At 45.4% G+C, this 25,270-nt stretch overlaps 1 protein-coding gene across 1 annotated transcript in view; it reads left to right on the top strand.

Annotated features, from left to right (window-relative positions):
- Positions 1–262: 262 nt before the first annotated feature.
- TLN2 (talin 2) overlaps positions 263–25,270 on the top strand; it is a gene marked incomplete in the record, with an annotated part of 559,462 nt that continues 534,454 nt past the window's right edge. Inside the window, 1 exon segment of the mRNA XM_014593350.2 lies at positions 263–359.

The raw sequence follows: 25,270 nt of genomic DNA, 5'->3' as shown, positions 1-25,270 counted from the left end.
TTCTTTCGCTGACCCTTTCAACACGGCGCTGCTGGGGAGAAACTCAAGAGGGGTCCCCGGGAGCCCAGCTCAGCCCGGGTGCCGCGCAGCGCACATCCAGACCTGAGCCGCGCGGGGCCGCGCCGTCCCCGAGTGATGACGCGCTTCCTGCCCTCCCGCCGCTCGCGGGCCGTGCGCTCGCGCTCGCCCTCGGCTCTTGTTCCGCGCCTGGAGCCAGCGGCGGCGGCAGCGCGCGGGCAGGGCGCGGGGGCGGCAGCGGCTGAAGCGGCTGTGGGAGCGGAGCGTCGCCCGGCGCGCGGGGGACGCCGGTTGCACTCCGGGGCAGGCGCTCTGCAATGAGACAGTAAAAGCATCCCCCGGTAAGGCGCCCGGCTCCCTCGGGTTTTCTTCTTCCTTCAGCTGCATGCACGTTGCATGAATTTCTCGTGTCTTTCCCCCTCCCCTCTACAGAAGGAAAATGTGGGAGGTTTTCCTCCCTTTTGCATCTCGTGAGTGATGCCAATGCAGGAAAAAACCCTGCAAAGCTCCCAGATTTGATGTTCTAGAAGGATTTTTTGGAAGGAAAAGAAAATAAAATGAAATTAATGCACCTGTCTATTGCACATGGATGTTTCAACTGCACTAGACCCGGGCGCAGCGGTTTGCAAATAGCTTCGCAGCCGGCGACCCAGAGCAGATTTCTGACCATGGGCAGAGGGTCCCCTTTGGAGCTCCCGCTGGGGTTTCCGGTAACTGAGCTTTGAAAAGCAGCCCCGCCTGCATGGAGTGTCCCCTCGACCCCGGCCGGGCCCCCGCGCCAGGAGAGTTGGAGCGGGCGGAGCGGCTTCATTCCAGCACTGGGCGCCGGACTCCAGCGCCACTTTGCCAACAAGTCTCGGGCCGAGGTTCGGGCAAAGACAGTCCGCCTGCGAAGCTCCTTGTCTAGCGCTGGACTCACGGATCTCCCCACTCCGTAACTCCCCTTTACTTGGCAATCTCGCCCCAGCAAACTGTGGCCGCCGGGGGACCGGGCAGCGCCGGGCGAGAGCGAGGGCAGGATTTGCATCTAGTGCGGCTGGCCGAGCACTGACCGAGAGGCTCCCTCTCCTTCCCCGGCGTTGCGAGCCGAAATTTCGCGCCCCACTGGAAGCCAGAGGGACCTGGTATTTTGGGATCCCTGAGGGGGACCAACGAACGACTTTTGAGGGCGCCATATTTTCAGTGGGTCTAGGCTGCGGAGGGGAGGGGGAGAACAGTTTTCGGGCCCCGAGGATAGCGCGGAGCCCCTGCCAGGAAGGCCAGAGCCGTAGTCGCTGGGAAAGTTTGCGCGCCGAGGGAGGCACGGAGGTGGCCGCGCAGGGCGCGCACGGCAGCTGTCCCTGCAAGGGCGAGCGGGCTGCAGCGCGTCGTCAGGCCGGCCCGGCGGGGCTTGGGAAGGAGAGCTGCCGTCAGGGACAGTGCGCTCCGCTCGCCCCCGCCGCCTCCCCGCCCCCGCCGAGACGCGGCGGTCGGGCTCCGAGGCTCAGGGAACACGCCCCTCTCCCCCTCAGCTGCGGCTGCTCGGGCGCTCCGCCGGAGTCGTGCGCTTGGCGGCGTCCCCGGGCCGGGAGCGGGTGCAGAGCGTTTTCCCGGCGCCGGGCTTGCCTGAGGGCTGCGCGCCGCGCGGAGTCACTCCCTGCGGGAGAGGAGGCGCCCCAGTGCGCGGAGCCGGATAAGGGCCTGGCTTGTGGTCGCCCCGAGGCCGCCGGCCAGCCCGAGCCTCCAGTCGCCTCCTTAGCTGTGGCGGCGACAGCAATAGCGCCTGCGGCTGCGTGCTCGGCTCTCGCTGCAATGCCAGTCCTCGGAGGCGAGGAGGGGGGTGGCATTGCCACAAGTTGGGGCTTCAGGTAACGCGCGGAGAAACTTGGATCTTTGCTGTGGGTGAAGAGCTTGGGACGCCTTGAGCTAGACTCCCTGCGTCTCGTGGTGGGTTATTCCCAGAAGAGAAGAGAGGAATGAGCCCAAGTGTTGGCATTGTCAAAGACACAATTAGACCGCAGGGTAGGAATGACGTCTTGGGGAAATGGACCTGACAATTGCACATAAATGACCCTGGTGCTGTAAGTACCACTTTTGCTTCTTCTAGTACCTGGGTGTGCTGAGTTGTGGCCTTGAATGGGTTGCATGCTCGCCAGCCTTCTCCAGAGCTTGGAGTTAGAGACTTCTCAGAAAGGAGGCATGAGGACTCTTTACTTCTGAAATAGATGATAACCTCTGTTTTGTGAAGGGTCAAGGGAGGGCGTGTTTACTAACCTTCAATCAGCTGAGGGCAGGAACGTGCCAGCTTTTCTCCTTGGCGTCTTACTGAAATGTTACAGTATTGAGGTCATGCCAGCACTTTAGGTCTTAATCGGTTGTAAGGCTGGAAGGGACCACAAAAGCCGTATTTCCTCCGGGGTGGATGTGGAGGGAGAGGGGGAGACTTTCATCTTGGAGATATGCCCTGTGATGTTAGGTTGTTCCTTCCCTCCCTCACTTCCTTAAGTGAATGTCCACCATAGAGTTTCCAAGATTCTGTCTTCCTTGATTGCTTATCTGAGATATCTATGCACAAAACAGAGGAGAAGCTGTGGGTGTTGACAAGTGACTGAGAGAGGAGGGATACCTGGCATGAATGATTGTTAATTTTTTCCTTTGAGTCCGGGAATCATGGAAAACACCCAGAACCCAAGCTAAGTGTCAGCATAACTAATTTAGGAGAAAAATCAGTTGCAGACAGTCTCCAGCCCTTTTGTAAAGCTTGCAGTCTTAGAGGGGGTACCTTAAATCACAGAAACAGCGCTGCTTAGATGGGAGAAGCCTCTCTTATCATAGTACTTTAGTACCTATTCAGGTTATCAAGGAGACACCAAGGAGCTGTCTGTTGGCATCCATGTTTAACTTTTACATCCAAAGGGAAAGAACTTTTAAAAACTTAACTTTGGGACCAGCCATGGTGGTGATTCAGGTGGCTGGATGGCAACCTCATGGTTGAAGTCCCAGACTGGCAGCTTGAAAAACATGCTGGGTGGATGTTTGCATGCCCAAATTTCTGACACGAGGGAGAAGAAGGAATTTAGGCATGACCATCCTTCAGGGTGGTGCTTTCTCATTTTCCCTTTTTAGCTCTCTGGCATGCACAGGTGCTGTCTGGCAAAAACCAAAACCAAAAAATCGTGATGTTGTTGAATGGTGACATACTATGGAAGCCTTGGCTAAATGCATGTTTTGCTGACTCTACTTGTTTAGGATTGTTTTTTACTGAATTTTATTCATTTTTTATCCATTCATATACTTTAATTTGACCAGAGAGGGAGAGAGGAAGGGGGGGCAGGGAGGGAGGGAGGGAAGGAGAGAGAGAGAGAGAGAAAGAGAGCGTGCCACTGGGGCTGGGACTCAAATCATGGTCCACCATGTGGGAGTTCAGCACTCTCAACCACCACGCCACCTGCCGGCCCCCTTATTTAGGTTTTTTTCTTAAGCACTATTTCCTTAGAATGTTTTAATGTCAAGTTAGGGTTTAGGAAGAGATGTGTACATGTGGTTTTAGTCCAGTTTCTCAAAATTATACTGATTCTCTCTTTCACCTCTTGCCCCCCAGAACATCATTAGTTCCCAAGAGCAGTTAAAGACAGTAACAGGTGGTGAACAATAAAAATTTTCACTATGCTCAGAAAATAATGTGCATGTCTCAAGATGTGCTTATTTATTGTAACATATTACATGTTATATAATGAAAGTTAACTTAAAAACATAGAAGCTTAGGGAACTAGCAGTTAGCGTAATGGCTATGTCGCTGGACTCCCACATAGTTCACCGCGGTTCGTGTCCCGGACCCGGTGGCTTAAAACTCACACCGGCGCGTGTGCATGCGTGCCCAAGATCCTGAGAGGAGAATGGAGGAGAAGGGATTGTGGCGTGACCATCCCCCCCCGGGGGGTGATTTCTCGCTTTCTGTCTCTATGTCTCTCTCTGTCTGTCTGGCGAGCACACGCGCCCTATAGCAAAAACCTCTCCAAAAAAAAAAAAGAAAAAAACATAGAAGCTTATTGCAAACCCTCCAATCTTCATTCTCAAGTTTACTACCTTCATGTTATGCCTCTCTTAGCAAAGTGTTAGAAATTGTGCTTTGCTACCTCTTGCCTGATTCTTATAACTTCCTGGCTTGATCAAAGGTCCTGCATTTTTTTCCCCCTATTAACTGTAACTTCAAAAGATGCATAAATGGTGACATGATTGCTTCAGAATTTTTTGAGTCATCATGTTTTCTTGGCGATTTTGGGTGTTGTTTGGCCAATACAGGAAGTACTCAAAAAGAGTTAAAATAGGGACCAGCAATTAGCGTAATGGCTATGTCGCTGGACATAGAGACTTTTCTAGTTGACCGCTGTTCAAGTCCCGGATCCGGTGGCTTAAACTCAGGCCGTGTGTGTGTGTGTGTGTGTGTGTGTGTGTGCACGCCCAAGATCCCTAGAGGAGAATGGAGGAGAAGGGATTGCAGCGTGGCCATCCTCCCGGGGGTGGGGTGGGGTGATTTCTCGCTTTCTGTCTCTCTGTTTCTCTCTCTGTCTTTCTGGTGAGCACATGTGCCCTATAGCAAAAAAACAAAAACAAACAAACAAACAAACAAAACAAAAAAAAACCTCTCCAAAGAAAAAGAAAAAAAAGTTAAAATAATTCAAAGTTACTTTTCTTGGATACAAAAATGTTAAAAGACAAGAAGGAAAGTGTGGTAAGGAGGACTAGAATTACAGCTTAACATATCCGACTGGTGCCTTTTTAATTACAGTACTTTACCCCAGAACTTTTTAATCCTATTACTTTTATATTTAATAAGGAGACTAGTTAAAACATAAGCCAAACAGAATGATTACAAATAATGGGGATAAGTGGTGGGTATATCCGGATGTTTTGTGTAAGTTAAAAGAGTTAGGGAATCTGAATTCTGTTAAATTTCTCCTGAAAGCCCCATACTTCTATTCCCAAGAGGCAGATTTTGAAAGGCAAAAAATGTCTTGGAGAGGGGCGGAGACAAAAAGAAAAAAAATAAAAGACAAACAGACTGCTTTAGGTAGGCCTATCTTATCTTTTAGCCATCCTAATAACCTTTGACTCAGCAGCAGGTGCCTTTGAATGACAGCTGGTGGACAAGGCTGGGTACAAAATGCTTTGATTGCGAGAGCCTTTATTTAAGTGTTGCCCAGAGCTATGAATTAGGACCTGGCTCACTTGCAACCCATTTCAGTATATTTTCAGTCAGTGCCAGGACCATGGTTGTTTCTCTTAACCAACAATTTAATTTCAGTCATAGCAATGCTGTTCTGAAAATGTAGAACAAGTAATGAACTTTTGTATATCCCTTTTACTTTTCTGGCTGCAATTTTAAGAACTGAAATTATCTGTTATTTACTTATTCAGCGATCTTTTTTGAGAGTTTACTATGTGCTTAGAGGACATCTCCTGCGCTTACCCCACACATTGTGTTCCTAGAGAATGATATTCTTTTGTACTTTGTGTATCTAGTAGATTGTGGGGAGGGGATGAGTGGGTGATTAAATTGTATGTGAATCACAATAGAATAGAAACATGAGCAAAGCATGTGAACAGAGGAGCAAAGGATGTGAATTCCCCAGAGATACAAATGATAGATAAACGGGACAGCCACTCAGATGCATTGGTAACTCAATGCTCCTCGGTGCTGAAGCCACAGAGGAAGGTCTCAGACTTGCAAGTTTGCAGTCCGGAGGTCTGCCCTATGTAGCAAGTGTACGCGTGCCTGTGATCCTGGCTGGGCCAGACTGGAGGTGGATTGCAGTATGAAGGCCCTGTGGACGCAAGTGTGAATTGCTACAACTTTTGGGGAAAGCAGGTTTCTGTGAAATAGAATAATGGTTTGGAATAATGACCCAGCAGTCCCTCATCTGAAGCTCTGTCTTACAGAATTAAAAATGTCGACATTTCAGGATCTGTGTGTGAGGATGGTTATTACAGAATTATTACAGTACAGAAACTAGAAATAACTTGAATGCCCATTAGTGGGATCAATAAAATAGGGTACTATGGATTATTTTCTGAGAGATGTTCATAATGTATTAAATAAAAGTGATATGTAAAATAAAAGCTAGCTGCAGAGTACCCTATGTGGTATGATTCTGTTTCTGATTGAAAAAGTCACATGTTTGTAATCTTGGAGAAAGATGTGGAAGGACACACAAAACTTGATATTGTTTAAAATCGTCAGTGGGGAAGGGGTAGGTAATTGACTATCTTCATATCCACCTCATTTGGTTGACTTGTTCAAACAAAACTTTTTTTTTTTTTTTTTTTTTAGGTTTTTGCCATAGGACTTTTTTTTTTTTTTTTAAGGCTTTTGCCATGGGGTGTGTGTGCTCACTGGAGAGAGACAGAGAGGGAAACTGAGAAATCATTCCCCCAGGGGGATGGTCATGTTACAATTCCTTCTCCTTCATTTTCCTCCTGGGATTTTTTTTGGTACCCATGCACAAGTACCTGACCCTATTTTCAAGCTACCAGACCTGGGACTCAAACCGTGGTCAGCCATGTGGGAGTTCAGCACCTTCACCACCACACCACCTGCTGGTCCCGCAAAACAGTTTTTCAAATGATTTCGTTAATGAATAGGAAACTCACCATGAATCATTTTGGAAACCTAGAAATTTCTTATCTCTGGAAATTTTCACTTAATATTATCTTCTAAAATCCTGAGATTTCTCAACATTTAGTAGAGTAAATATTCTCCCTGTCAGTCTGGCTTCAGGAAGTGTTTACTTTCTGCCCGTTAGAGAGTAGTAACAAAATTTCAGGGAAATTTAGCAAGCACTGTCCTTTGTCTTGGTATTATCTGATTTCATTCAGAGAAAGGACCAATGGTAGCCCTTGTATGGGAGAGCTTCTGGCCAATTGAGGAGTCTCTCTGTAGATAGCAGTATCATCTCCCCAAACTTGGTTTTCTATCTGAGTCCCAGAGAAGTGCTTTTTGATGACCGAGATGGCATCTGATCCCAGGTCTTTTTCCAGACACCATCTGTGACTCACCTGGTTGGCCTACCTGTAGCGTTTTCTGTCCTGCCTCTTGCTGTAACAATAAAACCAAACTTTGAAAAGCACTGGAACGTCCATCTACCTTTTTGAAACGTGCATACTGTATAACTCTTTGAATTCTGTTTGCAAGTAAGCATTTAGCTCTCATAATGAACTCCTTTGGGGGGTATCCAGAAGCTCAACCCACTGGAAGCCAGGGCTCTGTTGTACAGTTTGAAACCATGCTTGATAGTATATTAGTGAGCATTTTAGATCCTAATCTAAAATGCATCGAAGTCACCTGGAAGGCTTGTTAGAGTCTCAGATTCTATAGGTGGGAGCTGGTGATTAAAATTGTTAGCAGGTCTCCAGGTAAGACTGATCTTCCTGGTTAGGGACCATACTTTGGGAACCTTTGGTTGAGAAAAAACCAGCTACCTCTGTTTTGCAGATCTGGTGCTCTGGCTCTTTTCTAGCCAGTGCTCTGTCCTATGGATGAAAGTTAAAATCTCTATCAAGGCAAGTTAGCTCAATTTTATCCATTTCACCAAGCTAGGAGAAATAAATATTCTGGTTATATTTCGCAGTTGTGGTCTATTGTAGGTGTTTGGAGACTTAGTGATGTGTTATAGATGGGTATATGTGTTTAGCAATAGTGATCGTCAGTGTACTTAGCGTTCTAAGTACGCTACCTATAATGTGTTCTCATGGGGTATATGTGTTTAGCAATAGTGATCGTCAGCGTTCATAGGTATTGTTCTAAGTACGCTACCTATAATGCGTTCTCATCGCTAAGAGGAGAGGATTGGTAAATATCCTGATTTTTTTTCCCCTCCATGATACATGTTCAAGACTTGATGTCATTGATCTCTAAAAATTGGCTACATGTGAGCGGTATTGTGAATAAAATGGTGACCAGATGGTAAATGTTGCTTAAATTGCTTTGCAGTCTGATCACTGGTGCATTTTTTTTTTCATATTTAGCCAAAATAGCTTTTAATTTCAATAAGTGTTTGTTGCAGTGTCATCAAAGGGGTTGAGGTTCTAATGCTTATCGACAAATAAGTGCTTACTGGCTCTCTGGATATCCTTGAGAGACTTGGGGAACCCAAAGCTCAAGAAGAGTTCCTTGAAAGACCTCCTTCTTCATTAATGCCCTAAGTCTGAAATTTTTTAGCAGATGAATACTCGTTCTGGTTTTAATTGCTTAGTTTTAGAGCCTTTTATTCTTACGATTTCACATGTAAGTTTATAAGCAAAGCAAAATTGGCAGTGATAGTGATGCAGGAAAAGAAGAGACCTGGGAGAGAAATTTTCATGCGGGCACTCATCTTGAGTGGGGCTAGGATGGGTCTCTTCTGCAGTGTTGTGCCCTGACTGCATGTTGCAGCCACCTGAGGGTTCCGATGTAGTTGGTTTGGTTGGGGTCTGGGCGCTGGTTGGCCATCCTAAGGAGCAGCCAGAGTAGGGGGCTGTTCTCTGCAGTCTTCCGGATCACCTTGCCCCATTCTTTGAAGATTTTTACAACTGGCCCATGGTCTCTCTTCTTAAACAATGTTCGTGGTGACTTGCACATCTGTACAGATCATCTGCCTTCCTCCCAGCCTTTCAGTCCCTGGGCCAACTCTCTTTCAGTTATCTCTTCCTCTACTTGGCTTCAGCCATCTCTCTGGGTTATCCTACATCACTGGTTCTGAGTGTTTTTGCCATCCAGAGGACATTTGGCAATGTCTAGAGATTGTGTATGTGCGTGTGTTTGCCAAAAAGAGAGAGGGAGAGAGGGAGGGAGAGAAAGAGAGGAGAAAGCAACCCCAATGGGACATAGTCATGCTGCAATACTTTTTCCTTCATTTTTCCATCCCATCAGGAGTTTGGGCAGCACATATACTTGCCCAGCATGTTTTTTAAGCAGTGGTGTTGAGTTTGAACCATTGTCAGCCATGTGGGATCCAGCTCCCAATAAACAGTGCTTATCTCCTGCACCACATGGCTTGCCCTAGAGATGTTTTGGATTGCTACAACTTGGGAGGGCGAAGGAATGGTACTGATATCTAGTGAGACCAAGGATGCTGCCGAATCTCCTACAATATGCAGGAGAGCCCCACACGACAAAGATTCAGGTGTCTACGGCTGTCTCATGGGTGTGGGTGCAGTGGTAACACACTACCAAGCGAAAATGGATCCATATTGAAGATCCTAGCTTTGATTCCCTGGTTGACCAGAGTACACAGGCTACATGCATCCAGGGTCCTGACTGTCCAGGAAGGCAGATAGTAGGGGAATTGTGGTGTGAGACCCTGTCAAGGGTAGTTGTCTCTCTCTCTCTGTCTGTCTAGTATTAACATAAAAAATTATGTGGTCCAAAACATCAGTAATGCCAGGGCTGAGAAACCTCCCTAACCACAAGAAGAACATGCCTTATGTGATATAAACACACACAGCCATAACAAAAGGTTTATAAAACAGTATTTACCTTACTAGGTATGAAGTACTCTCAAACTTTTTGTTTGGTATCATTAAAAAAAATGAATGCTGGTCATGACCCACTGAATTTATTTCACTGTCCACTAATCTTGCAACTCATGGTTTTGGAAAACATGACTGTAGACCTTTTCATTACCAGTAGCTGCACCTCCACAAAAATCTTGACCAACACCTGAGTCTAACACCTTTTCTCTTTTATTTTACTCCCTCAGAATTCAGTTCCATCTAGCTGTCACCCTGCTGGGGCCTCTGACCTCACGATTCTTCCTTTTTTTTTTTTTTAATTTTTTAAGAGAGATTTTAAGACAGAATCTGACAGACAGATTCTGTCAGAGAGACAGACAGAAAAGCAAGAAATCACCCCCCAGTGAAAATGGCCATTGCCACAATCCCTGCTCCATGTCCTCTTGGGATTTTGGGCATGCATGCATACATGCCCAGCATGTTTTAAGCAACTACGTCTGGGACTCGAAATGCAGTGAACTATATGAGAGTCCAGTGATGTAACTGTTATACCATCTGCTGGTCCCTCCTTTTTTTTTCTTTTAAAGTTTTTGCTATAAGGTGTGTATGCTTGTCAGAGAGGCAGAGAAAGAGAGAGAGGGAAATGAGAAATCACCCCCCTAGGTGAGATGGTCATGCCACAATCCCTTCTCCTTTATTCTCTCTCAGGACATTTGGACACGCACATGCATGTACCTGGTGTGATTCTCAGGTCACTGGGTCCTGGATTTGAACTGTGAAGCCAACCATGTGGAATCCAGCTCCTCAACTTCTACAACACTTCCTTTTTTTTTTTTTTTTTTCTTAATTGTCATTTGCTTCTTCTTTGTCTCATTCTTCTGAACCCAGATCAGAGGATATACTTTGGACTCTGTTGGCCCTTTCTTCCTTTGTCTTACTTTCTTGGGAAAACCCTATCCTTGCCTAAGCCCACTCTGCTCACCATGTTCCAGCTCCATTTTCATGAACCTGCCTGGAGAAAACACATAGCTAATCTGCGTGGCCTGGCTTTGAACTTAGAGTGACAATCCTCAAGGGGACTCTCGACACTATAGCCAGGTCCACTATTCATGTAGCCTCAGTCCTCTCTCAGCTGATGACCTGGCTTATTTCATTTGGAAAAGAACCAATTTAGAAACTAGTTTCATCCTCTGGCATTTGATAGAAAGCGGATGAATATGGAGGATTTTACTGCTGAGTGAAGTAAGCCAGGCTATGAAAGAGAGACATTGTATGTCTCCATTTAATATATATTGAAGGTCCTCACTCTATGGCGGAAACTGAAAGATTGGAAGATATAGAAGCATGGAAGATGGTTACGATATTGGAGATAGGGTATGAAGAGTATGGGAGAAGGGAGAGAGTGAGAGGACAGGAATCAAGGAGAAAATAGATAAGACATTTAGGGGACACGGAAGTGAAGGATAGTCTGTTGATAACATATATGATAGCTTCAACTGGACTGGTGTGAAGTGTATTCAAGTTGGGTAACTGATTTTACAGGCTGTAGTGATGTAAAATGATTGAATGTATAAAGTAAAATAATAATAAAAGAAATGTGCTAAAAAAGGGAAACTAGTTTCATCATCTTCTCATAGTAACCATATTTTCCACCAACATGTGCATTGTAACCTCGTATCATTGGGTCTTGTTCACTCTTGGCTTTCCCTCATACAGGTGTATCATTTCCCTTCTGGGTCATCAGTTTCCCTCTCCGATGGATAATCTTTATTAAAACCATGCTATAGCATCTTTCATTTTAAAGAAAACACAGCAGCAGTAGCAGCAGCAACAAAACACTCCTGGCCCTTTTCCCTAGTCAGCAGTCCTCTCATTCTTCCACTTTCCTTTTGTAGTAAATATTTTTGGAAAATTGTCCTACTCCCTGGCACCGTTTCCTCGCCTCTCATTCTTTCCTGAATCTAGTGTGGCCTTTCCCCCATTTCTTCTCTGAAGCCACATTTCTTAAGCTTCCAGTTACATCCAAATGTCCAAATCCAGTGGCCCACCCTGAGTTGTCATCTTCTGCACCTCCACACATTTAGCTGGCTGACAGCGCTCTTTGGGACATTTTCCTCGCTGCTTACCATGTCACCACCCTCGTCTGGTTCTCCTCACTCCTGGATGCCCTAGCTCTTGCTCTTTTGCTGGGTCTTGTCTTTTTGGCTTCTGAAAGTTGGAGGCATTCTGTCACACTTGGCTGTATCTAGGAGTCTGCTCCAGGATCACCTTTGAGGGGTCACACTGGCATCATCCTCTAGCGCTCACCTTTAAGCCTCTTCCTTTTGGTTTTCCTAGCATTTATCATTCCCTGATATTACATATATGACTCATTTGTTGCTTATCTTAAGGCTCTTAGACTATAAGCTCCAAGACTAACCTGTGGCATGGTGGTTAAGGCACCTGCATTCCATGTGGCTGATTGGTTTAAGTCCCAGATCAGCAGCTTAAAAAATATGCCAGGTACATGTGTGTGAGTGCCCAAAATCTGGACTAGAGGGAGAGGTGGAGGAGAAGGGATTGCAGTATGACCAGTCCTCATGGGGAGTGCTTCCTCACACCCTCTTCCTGACCCTAGTTTCTCTCCAGTGAATGCACATGCTCTGGAAAATTAAGAAGGGGGTGGGCAGCAAGTGGCATGGTGGTTAAGATGCTGGGCTCCCACATGGCTGACTGTGGTTCAAGTTCTGGACGTAGTGTCTTGCTTTCTCTCTTTCTCCCTCTCTCTCTGTCTCTCTCTGGTGAGTGCACATGCCCTATTGCAAAATTTAGGGGAAAAAAAAGAATGTAAGGTCCTTACAGAAGTCCTTTCTGCTGCTGTACTCTAAGTGCCTACAGATTGCCTGACATGTAGTAGATACTCAGCAAATATATATATATATTTGTTTTTTGATATGGCGGAGAGGTTTTTGCTATATGTGTGCTTGCCAGAAAGACAGAGAAAGACAAAGTGACAGAAAGCGAGAAATCACCCCCTGGGGGGATGGCCATGCCGCAATCCCTTCTCCTCCGTTCTCCTGTCAGGACCTTGGGCACGCACGCACACGCACCCGGCGTGAGTTTAAGCCACCGGATCCAGGACTTGAACCGCAGTCAACTACATGGGAGTCCAGCGATGTAGCCATTACACCATCTGCTGGCCCCAGCAAAAATATTTTAATGAGCAATCAATGAAAGCAACTTGCTGATCCCAGAGGCTAGCCTTGGATGAAGAAAAAGAAGTCTTCCAGATTCGAGCTGAGGAAGAGCACAGTGTTGAGGTGGAAAAGCAGAAAGACGTATTTTTCAGACATGTGCGGAGAGTTCGAGGTTCAAGTATTGAATGAATGAAGCACATCTTTGTTTCATACTTGCTGAGTGGTAGAAGGCCCTGCATGGGACAGGTTGACGAGGCCATGGTTGTCACTCTCATTTTTATCTTTGAAGAGGGGCACTTAAGCAGGCTACTTGATAACTTTGCCACTGGGTTGAAGACGATAAATTGACTTGTCTGAAGTGTGCTTCATTGACCTTGACGTTCTGGTGACTTGTGCTGGTGAATCACTCATCCCCAGAGTCCACTTGACCACACAGAGAGATGTCTCCTCATACGCATTCAGGCTCCTGGAGGAGAGACTTCTTGCAGATGGGCAAGGAGGTGCAGAGGTTCTGCTCAGCGCTGCTCCTGCAAGCACCCTGGTGAAAGAGCCGCCAAGCCGTGTGTGTTTAAATTACAACTCTTCTCTTTCCGTTTGCACTGCTTCAAGACAGCCCATTATTTACTTGGCACCTGTGTCTGGGACCTCATTTGATGTAGGGGAAGCTATTTCCCAAGTGTAGCCCGAGGTCATGCATGGCAAGTCTTGGAAGGAGAATGTGGATTATTCTCGGGCTTGAGAGATTACATCGAGGGCGCTTTAAGAGGCTTAATTTTCTCCTTGGAGGGCTCTCTCTAGGCTCATTGCCTGTCACTCCTGGGCCCTTCTTCACAGGGGTAAAGAAGCTCGTCCTGTGGGGACGATGGTAACCAAGGGCAACCTGAGGTGCAGCCACGATGCCATTGAGTTCAGTACATCCGAGAAGAAAGGGCAGCTGTCTTTGTGGGACATCTTAGAGTGAGTCAAGAGAAGTTTATTATCAGTGTTTTGTTTGCTTGTTTTTAAAGAAAGTGTGGTCTGAGTGATCCTAGCTCAGTCTCTCCCTTTGACAGGGAAAAAAACTAAGACCCAAGAGGGTGTGGCACTTGGCAGAGCTGACACTGGAACCCCTCTTTCCAGACTGCCACCAACTGTTTTCTTCTTTTTTAGGATGTGCTGTTGGTTCGTTTAATGCAGGGCTGTTCTCCACCTTGGGTACACATCTGAATTCTTCGGGAAGCTTGTTAAAAATGCTGGTTCTTGTATGGTCTACAGACCATAACAAACTGAAATTATGGACAGCTGATCTGCTCAGACTCCTGCCCGCTGCTATGGTGTAGCCTCACCAGAAGTTGGTCCCTGGACCTTGGACCTCCAAACTGAAGTTTCAAAAGTTCCCTTGTATATGGCCAGGTGATATTTTAGGCACTGAAGATTCAACAGAGAAACTTACATTCCAGTGGGGAAGGACAGACAGTAAACAAAAATTATGCAACCAATGTGGTCTTGCTCAAAAAAGATGAAAACAAGATATATTTTCAAGTTGTCACCTTCCACTTTTCTCCAGCGTGCCACAGTCACATGGCCACCTGTTTTCCAGGACAACTAGGTGCTATCCACAGGGATTGGGTTTCTCCCAGGCAGGACTTGCTTCATAGTTGGAGGCCACATTTAGTTACATCCCTGGGTGGTGTGTCCTGCGTGAATGAGCTGTTTCACCACCACACTGTGAAGGCTTCCCATTCATTGTCTAGGAACTCAGCTCTATTTCTTTACTAAACCTAAGGCTATCAATAAATAGTAAAACCTTTCAGTAGATTACTTTATTTACTAATTTATTTAGAGATTTTTGCTGTAGGGCATATGCACTTGCTGGAGAGACACAGAGACAGAAAGTGAGAAATCACTCCCTTGGGGGGTGATCACGCTGGGTGACCATCCCTTTTCCTCCATTCTCCTCTTGGGATTTTGGGCACGTCCACATATGTGTCTGCTATGAGTTTAAGCCACTGGGTCTGGGACTCACAAACTGCAGTTGACTACCTGGGAGTCCAGCGACGTAACAGTATGCAAAAAATTTTATTTATTTATTTATTTTTCCTTTTTTTGCGAGAGGTTTTTGCTCTAGGGTACGTGTGCTCACCAGAAAGACAGAGAGAGACAGAGAGACAGAAAGTGAGAAATCACCCCCCAGGGGGGATGGCCATGCTGCAATCCCTTCTCCTCCATTCTCCTCTCGGGATCTTGGGCATGCATGCACACGTGCCTGGTGTGAGTTTAAGCCGCCGGGTCCAGGACTCGAACCGCAATCGACTACATGGGAGTCCAGCGGCATAGCCATTACACTAACTGCTGGTTCCGATTTCTTTTTTTTAAAAAGAAAATACTGGTTTGTGGGGCCAGCAGGTGGCATGGTGGCTAGGCACTGGACTTCCACATGGCTGACCGTGGACTGGCAACTTGAAAATCACACTGGGTATGTGTGTATGTTTGCCTGATATCCTGGGAGGAGAATGGAAGAGAAGGGCTTGTGGCATGGCCATCCCTCGAGAAGGTGATTTCCTATTTTACCTCTCTGCCTTTGTCTCTCTCCAGTGAGCGCATGCGCTCTTTGGCAAAAACCTTAAAAAATGCTGGTTCTCGGGCCAGCAGGTGGCATGGAGGTTGAGATGGCTGGATCTCACATGACCGACTGTGTGGTAGAAGTCCTGGAGCTGGCACCTTTACTTTTCATATAAGTACTAGGAAGATGCCAGGTACTAACATGCACTGGATGCAAGAGCGTGCATCCCCCAGATCACAAGAGGATAGTGGAGAAGGGTGAATGTGGTGTGGCTATCTCTTCTGGAAGGCGATCTCCCTTTTTCTTTCTTTTTTTCTTTCTGTCTCTTGGATGAGCATTGATGCCCTATAGCAAAACTAACAAAAAAAAAAAAAAAAGAGAAAAGAAAAAAAAAATGCTGGTTTCTAAACACTGAATTCAGTCTCTGAAGGTGGGCCAGTACCCTAGGGAGTCTCCTAGAGAGGTTGCCCAGGAAGGACGTGTAGGTGGTAAAGGCAGCCAGGGCACTGGGAACAGACTCCCTGGAGGGCAAGTGCTCTTGACCTTGTAGTCTGGCCAGATATGGCTCCTTCCTGATTCAGGACAATCATCTCACCTGGGTTTGCTTCTTACTCGCCTGTACTCCTTCTGGTTACTAAGTACGACCTTCTAAGGTTCTCTTTCTTTTTTAATTGCAAGACAGTGCATGCACACATGAAAAGGGGAGAAAGGGGGAGAGAAAAAGTACCGCCCAATGGATTATGGTCACATTGCAGTCCCCTGTCCTCCGTTTTTCCCTCCTGTTGAGATTTTGGGCACACATTCATTCACACATACCTGGTATATTTTCCAAGCTTCTAGGGGTGAGATTTGAACCATGGTCAGCTGTATAGGATCTGGCTCCTTTAACCAATAGGCCATGGAACCAGTCCCATTTTTTTTTTTTTTGGAAAGGTTTTTGCTATAGGGCGTATGCACTTGCCAGAAAGAGAGAGACAGAGAGACAGAAAGCGAGAAATCACCCCCTGAAGGGATGGCCACACTGCAATCCCTTCTCCTCCATTCTCCTCTAGGGATCCTGGGCGTGCATGCACATGCGCCCGGTGTGAGTTTAAGCCACCAGATCCGGGACTCGAACAACGGTTGGCTTCATGGGAGTCTGGCAACATAGCCATTATGCCAACTGCTGTTCCCTGCATATGTATTTTCCAAGCTTGAACTGTGCAGTTAGCCATGTAGGATCCAGTTGACTTCACCACCACACTACCTGTTGGTCCCAAATGTCCCCTTTTTATAAGGACCCCATTCATATTGAATTAGATACCTCTGTAATGTCTTCATTTCAACTTGATTGTCTCTGTAAGGACCCTATCTCCAAGTAAGGTCACATACTGAGGTGCTGGGAGATAGGACTCTTATGTTTTCTTTTGGGGGGTGTGGGGGTGGTTTGGGATAGGGACACACAGTTCAACCCATTACATACAGATCATCAAACTAGCTTCTGATTCAGAATCTGAGCCTGATGTGGAATTCTTGTTAGTGAAGTTGCCTTTTCAAGCTAAGGAAGTCCAGTCCTTAGTTGTGGAATCCTGCACCTGCTCTGTTGAGCTCTTCTACTGAGATTTTGCACATTGATTGTTATTTACTAGGTCCTGGGTGAATGTACTAGTATCTTCACTAGGGACATGCCAAAAGTTCTGCATGAATGACTGTACTGAATACCAGTATTTTGACTCTAGCTGTTTGAGTAGTCAATTTATTATAAATAAACATTTATTTATTAAAATAAATCAATAATAAATCTTTTAAGAATTTTATTTAACTTTATTGATTTATTTTAATTTGACCAGAGAGGGACAGTGTGTGTGTGTGTGTGAGAGAGAGAGAGAGCACAAGTGAGCGAAGGCAAGCCGCCAGTTCTGGGATTCAAACTGGGTTGGCCATGTAGGAGTCCAGTGTCCTTAGCCACCACGCCACCTGCCGGCCCCTAAATAAAATAATTCTTAAAAAAAAAAAAAGAATTCTATTCAATTATCACTCCCCTCTCTCATTTTTAAATTTAGGTTTGTGCAGTTCATTGTAAGATAAATCTTAAAAACAAACAAAAAGGTTATATTCTTTGTCCAGATAAATTCCTTTGGAGCACTGATAGTCTGTGAAATATATTCAAGATTTTTAGAGTTAATTTAAGGAGGCTTTGTGGTTTTAAAACTGCACAGGTGGTTACAAATGACCTTTGCAGGAATATGTTTGTGTTCTTGGGCTCTGTGTGCATATTAAAAGCAAATTGGTGAATGCTTTCATATGGAGGGGGAGGGCTGGGAGGAAGTACTCTCTCATATTAGTAAAAGAGATTTAATTGCATTGACCAATACAATAGGTCTTGGTATTCTATGCTCCATGCCTTGCAGATGTTTCTGCAAATTGGTTTTTCCCTCCCTGGAGACAAGGCATATTTCTGTGTTCTTCTTTCTGGCAGAATGGGGACCTTCACATTCAGTTTCATATCATTGGGTCATATATGACCATGTCACTTTTTAGTATGTCTTCTCGAAAGGTTAGGGATAAATAAACTATTTAAAAAACTGCAGCAGGGTCTGCATGTGTTTGTCAACATTTGTAGACCTGTATATCTAATAAAGGATGAATTTTACTGTATAAACCTGATATAAAAAAATACATCAGGGAAACTTGTCACTATAGCCATACTTTTTGTGAATTAGTTAGTTTACAAAATAAAGATTTCTTTTGTGCAGCTAATGTCCCTCTTAGGACCATTTTTTTTTTCTTTCATTGTTCTTTGAAAATCATTCTGTGTGCATTCTCTCAGTTAGTCCTTAGTAGGGTGGGAGAAATGGCACTTGATGCAGGGCTACTGAGGGATGGATGCACCCTCTCATCTATTACTCGTAATCATTTTCTTCTTGGCACCACATCTGGTATGTGGAGGGGTTCATGAAGGTGTGGGGAATGCAGTGAGTTCAGCCATCACAGTGAGGAAGAAACTGAGGTGCAGAGAGGCCAAGAGGCTTGTCCAGATGTGATGGTAAGGTGGCAGACGTGGGGAGGGAAGTCTTCCAAGTTTTCCGACTACCAGGCCAGCACCCTTTTTCTGTGCATTTTTCAATGTATGTCTTATAAATGTATGTAAGTTGGGGAGTCATTTAAATCAGGGTGCACCCATATGCTTGTTATGATTTGGGAGTCAGCCTCTGTTTAAAGAGGAGCCCTGCCTTTGGAGATATTCCTGTTTAGCAAATCTTTTTCTGGCTATCTACTAAGTGCATGGTGAATATTGCCTTAAACAAAACCAACCCGATTCCTGCCCTCGTGTACAGCTCTGTCTGGAAGGGTATGTGCGGGTAGAGGCATTAAAACAAGCCAAGAGAGGAACGAGTGTTGCAAGGGATCACATGCATGCTGATGTAGGGGCCTACTGTACAGGGGCCACCGTTCATAGTGTGACCTTGGACAAGTCACCTAATTGCTCTTTTTAAAATTTAATTTTATTCATTGTTCATTATTATTATTATTATTTTAAGGTTGATCAGAGAGAGAAAGGAAAGTGAGAAAGCAAGCTGCCAAGTCCACAACTTGAACTACAGTTAGCCATGTGGGAATCCAGCTACCCTAACCACCATGCCACCCGCCGCTCCCATCACTTCATCTCTTTAAGCCTAATTTTCCTCTAGGAAATGGGTACATTATCCTTATGTTGTGTCATTATAAGGATTCAATACATTATGTCAAGTGAACTATGCATTTTTCTAAGCAAATGGGAATTAGGTATAATTCCTCAGAAAGGATTAGTAAATGGGTGTGTATGGTATTTTATTTTATTTTATTTTATTTTATTTTATTTTATTTTATTTTATTTTATTTTATTTTATTTTATTTTATTTTTTGCCCCTGTTTGCATTAGCTTTTGTTGACAACCTCAGGACAAAATTTTTGTTTCATTTTGTTTTCCTTCTCTGTTTTGGGTCATCTTAAGAAATGGGGAGATAGATTGGAGGGCTGTGCTGGTTAGTTTTGCTCCTTGATTAATGAGGTTGAGGTTAGAATAGAGCTTCCTATCCAGGAAGCTGAGTTATGGTTACAGGTGAGCTGAGACAGTAAATGACATCTTCAGTCCTTCCTCAGTCCCTTGGAGGCTGCCAGAACTCAGGCCTACAGATAAGATAATTTTCCAAGTGTGCCAGGACTTGGAGAGGTTTGGGAGATCATTCAGCTCTCTAGAAGCAAGGGCTAGGTTACTGTTGGATCATCTGAAAAGTCATGGCACATTTTTGCGTAGAAAAACCGGAAAATACCTCTTGACTTTCCTGAAGATCTAATAGTTTTTAAGTCAGCTGGAGAGAACAATGGAAAAGGGGCATGGATATGCCCAGGGTGAGCAGGATTTTTAAATGAGGGATGGATGAGCTCGATAAGTTTCCCAAACTACTCCAAGTGTAAGATTTCCTGAGTACTCGTTGAGTTTATAGCTTGCCAGACCTGCCCTGGTCTACTCATCAGTTACCCCATGCCATTTTTACTATGGCGTTTGGGAAGTATTGGGTTTGATCCTCAGTCTCTGTCTTTGCTACTTAAACTTGGTCCATGGACCAGCAACATCAGCATCACCTGGGAATGCGTTGGAAAGGCAGAAATTTGGGTCTCATCCAGACCCACCGACTCAGATTCTGCATTTTAATCAGCTCCTGAGGTGAATTCATGTGCACAGTAGGTTTAGGGAGGAGCTTGTCTGGAGGCCAAGGATACCTGTCAACATTTTAAACCCAAGGAGTGGTGGTAATAAAGTCTGATAACCTCTTCCGAGGCTGGAAGAGATGGTAGGTCAGGGATTTGAACTCAGATTTCCAGCTCCAGATTGCATGCTCTGCCCATATCTTCTTGATCCTGTGGTTCTCATGATCTTTTAGAGTCCATCTCTAAATCTGATGGTAGCACCTCACTGTCCAAGGTTGCACCTGGAAGGATGATCCCTGTGGACCGGAGAGCCTGTGGTCTAGCACAGCTGGGACCACCCAAGTATGCCTTCATTCTTGGCATCTGTCAGCCTTGTCAGGGGGTCTTCTCATCGACCCTGAGAGAAGACTTAAACCTGAATGTGAAAGTCAGCAATTTTGAGTACTTAGAGAACTGTGGGGGTTTACATCATACAGGCAGTGGGTCCCTGAGAAAGTTGTTTTATTTCCACCCAAGGACGGGATCTGATGGAGTACGATTTTTGTAATGCTCTTCTAGACTCTTAAATCCTCCTTCTCCAAGCACAATGTCAGAGAAAATACCCTGCGAGGCACTTGCCAAATGGCTTGAAATAAGCGTCCGTGCACATTTCCGAAAAGACAATTAGAAGCTTATTTGAGGAACTAAAGGCCTGCTGTGCTAGACATTAGTCGGAGAGAGCTCAGTGCCAATTTGGGAAGCTCTCCCGGGGGTGCTTTCTCATCACGGCCCCTGATCGAAGAAGCTGAACTAGGGAAGTGGAGAGTCTCCGGGCTTGGGAGAGGGGAGGACAGGGAGGATGGGAAAAGGGAGCAACGTGCCCCAGAGAGAAATGAACCATGCCTGTGACTCTTCCAAAGAGAACTGAAATCTTTGCTGATAAAATCGAATGGAAAAGGGAAGGTCATTGTAAATACATTAACTCTTGTATCATATTCCTAGTTAAGTTCTGATGTTCTGGCCTGAAAGACTCTTGAGAAAAATGAATCTGGTAAGGTTAGGGCTTTGCCCAAGGTCACACATCAGGTTAGGGGCAAATACTGAGCAGAATCGGGAGATCTTAGTCACGTGTTCTCTCTCCTGTGCTGCCTTCTGTCTGGGATGGAAGATGCTAAGAATGTAAAATTACAGTGATTAGATCCAGATGTGCTGGCCCTACCCCCCCGGAATGTATTTTTTAAAAAATGAAATAGAATATTTTAATCTGCTGGTTTCATTTGTTAGTCCACCTTGGGAGTGCAAGGGATAAAGGTCAGGAAGGAAAAAGCACAGGCTGGATCCCATATTCCCGTTGTTGAAGGTGCTACACTGGGCTGTTTCTCTTGGTTTGAGGCCCAGGATGAGTAACCTTGGGAAGACAGGACTGAGGAAACCCTCTGCACTGTAAGTGGCAGAAGGTTTGTGTTCAAAGTTGAGACATGGCTTGAGATGCCATGGACAAGGTCTGCAGGGCCAGGTGCCTAGTAAGTTTTTAAAATTAAATTGGAGGAAGGCTGAAACTTTACAGTGATTCTTTTCGCTTGAGTGGGGAAATCTGAAAGGGCTCCAGGGCCAGAGGCATGGGAGGATGTCACTATTTCTGTGCTGAAATGCCAAATTGCTTGTACGGAAAATCTGAAGCCAGTAATGTTTGTGCCACACAGTTTAGCGATAGATTTATCTATTGTCTTGGTTAAAAAAAATGGTTTAATGTGTATATCTATTTTGTTTTTGTCCACTCAATTGGGTTTTGAGGGCAGCAACCAAGACCTTCATTTCTTCAGTGATCCAAGGGCATATTGTTAAATGATTAGAGCATCTGGCTACAGTAGTCAAGGAAATAGCCTTGGGAAGTTGTACTTGAACTAGAGACCAGGTGCACTGAATTCTGTTGTCCTTTCATGTCATTGGTGTGGACTGCCAGCCAGGCCACTACAACTTTTTCTTAATCGTGTGTCTTATTGGTTGAACTCAGTGAAGTATTAGCAAAACATACACTAGCTGTTGGGTAATTACATTTTTTAACTTTTTTTCTTGGAGAGGTTTTTGCTATAGGGCACTTGTGCTTGCCAGACAGACAGAGAGAGACATAGAGACAGAAAGCGAGAAATCACCCCCCAGGGGGGATGGTCACGTCGCAGTCCCTTCTCCTCCATTCTCCTCTCGGGATCTTGGGCACGCACGCACACGCGCCCGGCGTGAGTTCTAATCCACTGGGTCCAGGACGTGAACCGCGGTCAACTACGTGGGAGTCCAGCGACATAGCCATTATGCTAACTGCTGGTTCCTGGGTAATTACATTTTTAGATTGTAGTAGAAGCAAGTAGCTATTGCTGATATTGGATGTTTAATTTGATTTGAAAACTGAGGATGGGGTGGTGGGGAGGTCTCATGCTTCTATGTCATTGATGAGATACCATCTTCCAGAGAAACACTGGGCTGGGGTCTGTCCTTCAGGGGGTGGCTGAGGTGCAGCGTTCAGTAGCCTCCTCAAAGTGTGGTCCTGAGACCAGCAGTGCAGTACCACTGGGGACTTATTGGAAGTGCAGATTCTCCCCCCCCCATCCCAACCTACTGAATCATAAAATCTAGGCTTGGGGCTCAGGAGCCTGGTTTAACAAGTTCTCTAGGCTTTCCAACCAGGCACACCGAAGTTTGAGAAACACCACTGGACCAAACTTAAAGCAAAAACTATTTGGATGTTTAGTTTAGTGGACCATTTCCCAATGCATTTGATGTTGGATTGGTTTTTTGTTGTGGTAACACAGGCCAAAGGGATGGGGTAAATAAAGTTAGATTTCCATTAGTGTTCAGTAATAATTGACGACAGTCCCGAGGTCTGGATGGATAGGACCATCAAGCCTGCTTCACACTTGGCTCTGCCAAAAGCCAACTTCGGTAGTGACCTGAGAAGGGATAGCACAAATGTTGCGTGAGTGTTCTTCCCCTTGTAGTGGTTGAAACAGAGTTCTCTGTTATAGAAATATTTCCTGGCAGAGCAAATGTTTCCAACTGTAATAACCTAACTGTGGAGATAGGATTTACTCTGAATGTGAGAGGAAAGAGGACAGTTAAAAGTATCCCTTCATTCAACTCCTGCTCATTTGGGGAGTAACACAGGAGAGCACAATAAGATGGAATTCCAGCTTGGGTTGGGGTTACCCAGAGAAAGGGCAGACTGCCAGGCTTTCTATCACCAGTAGTACGTACAAAGGGTCAGGCCAGCCAGCGCAGGGGCTCTGTGATCTCAGGGGGTTGTTCCCTGGCTGGAATGTGTGGGCTTTGCAGCGCGTGAAGCTGAGTGACTCAATAAACTGCGTTCAGAGATCCAAATTTCATCTTTCCTCTTAGGGCCTCTGAGTGGGTTGTACCTTTTCCATTCATACAATAGCTCACGTCATTAAGTTTAAATGTGCCCCATTTTAGTTGAAGATGTGCTAGTAGTTGGCTTAAAAATAACTTGAAGGAGATCAGGTCTGGGTGGAGTTTGGGGAGATTCTGCAAGAAGTGTTGGGAAATATAATTAAAATAAAAAAATCTCTCAACCCAGAAAATCTCTCCACAGCGGAAGAAGAGAAAGAACACGATTTTATTGTCAACTAAGCATTCAACCAGAATGTAATGTGCCTCTCAGGCAACCCACAAAGAGGGAAAGAAATTTTGCTTTATTACATAGCTACGTGGATACAGCCCATTCTATTCATGTTTTCAAGATTGAATTGCTAAATTGATTACATCTTTAAGATTGGCAGTACAGTTTACAGCTTGGAGTCAAGTGACAGCTGAAGTTAGGCCAATCTTCTCCCTGGAAACTGAGAGACAGAGTGTGATCTTCCTTGATGGTACATTTCTAAGAGAGGTCATTGTGAGGGAAGCTTATTTCACATTTGACCTGATGGGAGCAGCCCTATCCCTTTGTCCTGGTGAGGGTGGCTGGCATATGGACTTCAGGGCTTGCCCTCAGCTCATGGGGAGAGGCTTCTGAGAGACCAGGGCTCTGCCTCCAGTGTGCATGTTGACTTGAGATCATTATCTCCCCTCTCTGGCCTCAGCATTCTTCTCTGAAAAATGAGGGCTTGGGTTAGAGTGCTGTGATCCCATGATATAGGGGCTCTTGTCCCCTGGCTGCCATTTTTTCTCTCCCTGTGCATAGAGCTTCCTGGCCAGCAGTTGTCGCTACCTGACTTAGAAGTCTAATCCACCTACAGTGCAGATCCCTGAGTTACAAATTAGATTTTAGAGCTCAACCTGGAGAGTGTCTTGGAGATGGCATTAGGTGTTGGGGGCATCTGTTGGTAAGGTCACCTTCTTCCCCAAGGCAAGAAGGTCTCAGGGATAATTTGCATCTGAGAATTGTTTTCTAGTCCTTGATTCTCCTACCTGGCTCACTCTGCCTCTATGAATGAATTACAATCAATTAGTCTCCCTCTCTCCTCAGTTTGCTTCCTTCAATACCTTTGTCTCTTCTTTCCTCTCTAGTTGGAATCAGGAAGAATCTCTTTTATTTATTTCTTCCATGAATGAAAAAGAGCACATGCGCAAGAGAGAGACAGCACCCCCAACAAGGTCCTGATGCCCCAACCAGCCCCAAATCATAGGCAGATATTAATACATGCCCAGTACACTTCAGGAGGTCTCTAGACTCGAACCAGAAACTTTCACATGTGAGATTGCCTTGGAGAATGTTGTGTTTTACTACTGCTCTGCCATCTTCCTTTCGGGGAGAATCTATGTTTCCTCATCAGCTTAGTTTCTGGACTTTCTCCTGAAGATGTGATAAGACTTTGTAGGCCTTCTAGACCAAACATATTTTGCTTTCTCTGATGCCGGAAGCAGCTTAGAACATTACTTCACCATATCCTTATTTACGACTCTCCAAGAAACTTAGACTTAAGTGACAGTGTTCACACAAAGAAATTTTCTCTCAGGTGTTTCCATTATTGATCGCCATTCAGTCACGGGATCAGAACATTCTTTTGCTTTCCCAACTCAGCCCTGCTATGGGAACTTCAGACTTAGCATCTGGGTTCTGGAAGCACAGAAATGAGTCTGTATGGAGGTTTGTGAATTTAGAGCTAAGGAAAGTTTCTGAGGGCTTTAAGTCCTGGTAGAATACAGTATTTGACTTTTGGCTCTAACTGTGCCAGTGGATCTGTGGGCACCACTGGAAGAATTCAGTGGGACAAAAACGTAAAAAGTACACTTATCAGTTCTTCCCCTTCCATTTTCATTTTTAGATCGTTGTGTGGTTGTCTGAGTGCTTTGACTTTCCACATCTAATTACCTGCATCCTGGCCTGTCTTGAACTCTTCCTGGTATTACATGTAGGGAGGAAGGACGACACCCATGACCCGCCTCCCCCTCCCCCACCCCCCCG

Source organism: Tupaia chinensis, unplaced genomic scaffold, assembly GCF_000334495.1.
Source record: "Tupaia chinensis unplaced genomic scaffold, TupChi_1.0 Scaffold000063_1, whole genome shotgun sequence".
Lineage (NCBI taxonomy): Eukaryota > Metazoa > Chordata > Mammalia > Scandentia > Tupaiidae > Tupaia > Tupaia belangeri.
Note: the sequence above shows the minus strand (reverse complement) of the source record. Positions and strands in the feature narration are given on the sequence as shown.